We start from the raw sequence: 4,910 nt of genomic DNA on the forward strand, positions 1-4,910 counted from the left end.
CTCCTCTGTCCCCCTCTCTCTGCCCCTCTCTGATTTGCACTCTCTGTCTCAAAATAAATAAACTTAAAAGAAACAGGAGAAGGCCAATGCACACAGCAGACACCTGTCTCAGTAAATCCAGAGGCTTTCCATGGATGGCTGTCCACTGATACACAGCCAGTCCTCACTGCAACCTTAAGCTGTAGTTTTATTATTACCTCCAATTCACAGATGACAAAACTGAGGCTCAGGAAATTAGGCAATTTGCCAAAGGGCATCCAGGTGGTAGGTGACAGAGTTAGATCTGAGCCCCGAACACACTGGGCCTCAAAGTGGATGGATGAACCAAACTCTGGTTGGCTTTCCTCATACTCCCCAAAGTAACAGGCTTGGAGGGAGGGGGTGAGTAGAGGTGTGACCCCCTCTGCCCCCCACCCGCTGAAAGGAGACGCCAGCAACTCCTCGTTTCCAAAGTTCTTTCTTCTCTCCTAGGTCTCTTTCTTCAACTTTCCTTCCAACAGAAAACAAAACAAGATAACATTTTACTTCCAGAAGTCATTTTACGTGGATCCAAAATTAGTTGTTGCTTTGCCGCTCTGAAAGATGACACAGAGACAGCATCTGTGTGCCCCATCGCGCCCCTTCCCGCACGTCACGCCAACGTCAGTTCTGTCACCGTGCAAGGTGGCACTTTCTTGGTCCTGTACAGAATGTAATTTTCACTTGCCCCTGAAAAATCAATATGGAAAGGCTCTAATTCCCCAGATTTCGATTTTTCAATACAAAAGTGAAAATGAAACTCTGCAGGATTGCAGCCAAAATGGTGCCCCTGAGCCAACTGCAGTCTGGAGGGAGGCTCACCAAGAGTTTTTCGAGAAAAACACCAACTTCTGACATTGTTCTCCTCAGATGACACGTCAGCCGGTAAAGGAAGCACATGGCGCTGATGAGTCCTTGTGAGATGGACCAGCACCCCTTCGTGGGAAGGCGTCTCCATCCAAAGAGATTTATTGCAAAATTAGTCTGCCCTGGGGTGTCACTGAGGGCAGTGTGGTCACGAGGAAAGAGCTGAACTCTGAAATCAAGACGCACGAATTAAAGCCCATCTCATCACATCACGGTTGCTTTCCATCCAGCAGCTCTGAGTATCCCATTTCCTCAATGTGAACGAGGAGGGGAGTTGGAGTCGCAGGCGTGGACAATAAGTGAAACAGCACACGTGAACGTGCCCGCACAGGCCTGGTGCGGAGTGGACTTCCTGCCCGCCCCCGCCTCTCTCTCCCTGGCGCTGGATCAACTGATACCCTTTGGTGTCTAGTGTTGGCCGTGGAGGGTCACAGTGAACTCTCCAGCTCCCCACCTAGGACTGGTCACAGACCTAGGGAAGATGTCACCACCCATCTCCAGACTCTGCGACCAGAGACCTTCTGAAACCAGACCACCAGGATTCCTCACCACATCCTTCCGTGGCTCTTTTGACCATGAATGGAGAAGCAGAAGAGCAGCCCAGCCCCCAGACGTGACCTGGTTCCGTAACCTGAACCACCTCCCCTCTGCCAAGGACAGCGCCCACCATCAGAAGCCTGCATCCCAGGGCTCGGGCATTGCCAGGTGATCCTGGGGGGTGGGGGGAGGGGAGGTCACGTAGCCTCAGAGTTCTTCTGTGCCCTCAGCTGTGCAACAGGTTAATGATAATGAGGCAACAGGGTTTAGTGAAGAGAGGCCACCCTGCCAAGTTCAATGATGGGACGACACGAGAAAATAAGAAACGAAGACAACCCCACATACCACTGAAGTCTGTTATCTCAAGCCTTTTCTCCTCCCGTGCCCCGGAAACAAAGGAAGATATTTAGAGCCACTGGGAGAACACACACCCCTTCCTGGAGGTGCTCTGGCATCTCTGCTCAAGACGGGCCAGTCTTGGGAGGGGCTCTCACACCAAAGCCAGTAGCTTCCAGACCTGTGACCTGGGAGCTGGGGGTGGGGTGGGGGAGCGGGAAGGCAAAGGGAAGGGGTGGAAGTAGAAGGTGGCTTTTTTAGGGAACCACACACAAGGTTTTAATGACCAGCTGCCCCCACACTCAGGTCCACTAAAACTGTATCTGGCAGGAGAGGGTGATTCTCCATGAACTGCTGTCATCAGAAAATGACAGGGGGGATTCAGAGAGGCAGAAACAATCCATGCCAAATACAGCATAAAAGCATCTCTGAATTTTTCTAAAAAAATTATCACCACTCATGGTAGATGAACCAAATAGATCCTATTTGGTTGATATTAAGAACGGGGTTTGGGGGATGCCTGGGTGGCTCAGTGGGTTAAGCATCTGACTTCAGCTTGGGTCATGGTCTCGTGGTTCATGAGCTTGAGCCCCACGTTGGCCTCTGTGCTGACAGCTCAGAGCCTGGAGCCTGGTTCAGATTCTGCGTCTCCCTGTCTCTCTACTCCTCCCCAGCTCGTGCTCTGTCTCTGTCTCTCTCAAAAATAGATAAATGTTAGAAAATATTTTTGTATAAGAACTGGGTTATGGGGGTAGGGGCGGGGGGCTTTAAGACCATGTTTTCCAGGCTGGGGCATTTGGAGGGAGACCATTGGCCAATGGCGGTGACAGATTTCCAGAAAGATAATGCCATAGGTGACAGAAGGATCCCATGGGACAAGAGCTGCCTGAGACATGCCATGTAACCTGTATATACAATCTCATCCAACAGCAAAGAGTTGGGAAAACCTAAATATCTCTCAGAAGGAAACTGGCTACACACAATGGAATACCATTATTCCATTAAAGGCGATTGAAGGTGATGTCAGAGATCTACATACCTTGATGTGAAACGTGTCCTCCAAATACAGCATTGGGTAAGGAAAGCAGCTTCTATAAAACGTAGAATAAGAGCCCCTTCAGGTTAAGGGGAATCCACACATCTACGATGTATATACGCATCAAGAGGTGTCCTCAAAAGTGATGACCACAGTGTTACCTGTGTTGTTTGTCAGAGTATGAGCTCTTGACTGATCATTATTCTTCTTTCCTTGTTGTCTTCTGTATTATTTGACTTTTCTTTTTCTTACAAAAAGAAAGACTTTTGTATTAAAAAATCTCTGTAAGAAGTGAAATATCCTTTTATCTTCATGAAAATTTGTGATTTAACAGTGAAAAGAGCATTAAACATTTTCCTGATCTTCCAAGACATACCATGATTAATATTGAACAAAGCCTTCTGTGATTTCCCAGCATCACATGAAATACTGGGGAGAAAGGCCATCTTGTAAGATGCCATCAACAGTATTGCTCTTGACTCTGTGAAATCCTCTTTCCAACCCTCTTTTGAGGAAGACTAAGAAAAATCTCAGGGGATCTAGTTTTACATAACCATTTCTTCCCCTTTGGTCTTTCGTACTTTCCTTTTGTTTTTAAGTTTCTTTGTTTTGAGAGAGAGAGCATAAGCAGAGGAGAGGCAGAGAGAGAGAGAGACAATCTCAAGCAGGCTCCACATTGTCAGCACAGAGCCTGAAGTGGGGCTTGAACCCATGAGCCACAAGATCATGACCTGAGCCAAAATCAAGAGTTGTCTTTGGTACTTTTCATTCAAACATGTATCGAGCATATATAGTACGTAAGACCTGCTATCAGAAACTCACTCCCTCATCTGCTGGCTGTGCTGTTTCAGGCTCATCACTTAAAATGGTCGAGGGAGGAGGCACCCACCCATGCTGGGTCTTCTCACGCGTGGAGTGAGTCAGCACCGACCACAGGCACTCGGAGCCTCTTCTGATGGAGTGGGTTTACAGAAGCCATCCCTCCTCCCTTGTGCTCACATGCACAAGCTTAGGGATCATGGAGTTCTCATTCCTTCAATATTCACTTGGTCAGTATTTACTGATGCTCATGTGTCTCAAGATAGTGTGAAGTCTGGGTCTGCAGCGGTAAACAAAATAAAAATCTCTGCCTTCAGGAAGCTTATATTCTAGTGGAAGAAGCTGGACCATCACACACACACACACACACACACACACACACACACACCACATTTCCGGAGGTAACAAGTGCTATACAGAAAGACAAAACAGGATGAAAGGGGCAGAGTGACAGGTGGCTACTACTGTTTCAGAAGAGGTTGTCAGGAAAGTCCTCTCTGGTAAGATAATATCTGAGCAAAAGCCTGGGAGAAGTGAAAGAAGAAGCCAAGAAAACACCTGAGGGAAAAGCATGCCAGGCAAGGAAACAGTACGTACAAAGGTCTTGAGGGAGAGTTCGCTCAGCATAGTTCCGGAACTACAGGCAAGTCAGCAGGCTGGGACTGAGGACTGGGAGGGAAGGGGGTGAGCAAGGGGTCAGGGGTCAGACCCGGCAGGGCTTTGTGGGCGATTGCGAGGACCTGGGGTTACATCTGGGTGGGATGGGAAATCTTGGAAGAGCTTAAGCAGAGTTACATGACCTAACATGGCAGACGCCATGTTTTTTTTGTTTTTTTTTTTATTTTTTAGAAATCAAGTAGAGAAAAGAAGATACCAAATAAATAAAACGTAAGAGACATACTTTTAAGAGAGAGAGAAAGAGAAACTAATCCATATACTGCCCAGAAGGGCTGTGGACAATGCTATGATTTCCCTCCTTTGCACAACAGGGTTTAAGCATGTGTGGATGTAACCTCATGAGAACCATTCATGGTCAGTTGCCAGCCAATGCACATGGAAAGCAGAACTTGCCACAGGCAACAATAGGAGCTTTGAGCAAAGTGGTAAGTCCCGATGAGTAATGAGTGACTCGTCTCTCCTTTGTCAGGGCTGATGGCATTTTTCTCCTGACTCTGAACCTCCTTAGATAAGAATGAGCCCAAGCCACACCCTGGCCATGTGCAACGAATAACAGCTTTCTTCCCTGTAGGTCAAAAACCTTTGGTCCTCTTATGTTGTATCTTTAGCACTCAATGTG

At 47.6% G+C, this 4,910-nt stretch overlaps 1 long non-coding RNA gene across 1 annotated transcript; it reads left to right on the forward strand.

The window, feature by feature from the left end:
• Positions 1–1,318: 1,318 nt before the first annotated feature.
• LOC120235263 lies at positions 1,319–3,878 on the forward strand. Its single transcript, XR_005529356.1, has 3 exons — positions 1,319–1,590; positions 2,689–2,833; positions 3,646–3,878. It is a non-coding gene; the product is annotated as an uncharacterized LOC120235263 (long non-coding RNA).
• The last annotated feature ends 1,032 nt before the right edge of the window (positions 3,879–4,910 follow it).

This window comes from Hyaena hyaena, unplaced genomic scaffold (assembly GCF_003009895.1).
Source record: "Hyaena hyaena isolate Hyena2069 unplaced genomic scaffold, ASM300989v1 scaffold_127, whole genome shotgun sequence".
NCBI lineage: Eukaryota > Metazoa > Chordata > Mammalia > Carnivora > Hyaenidae > Hyaena > Hyaena hyaena.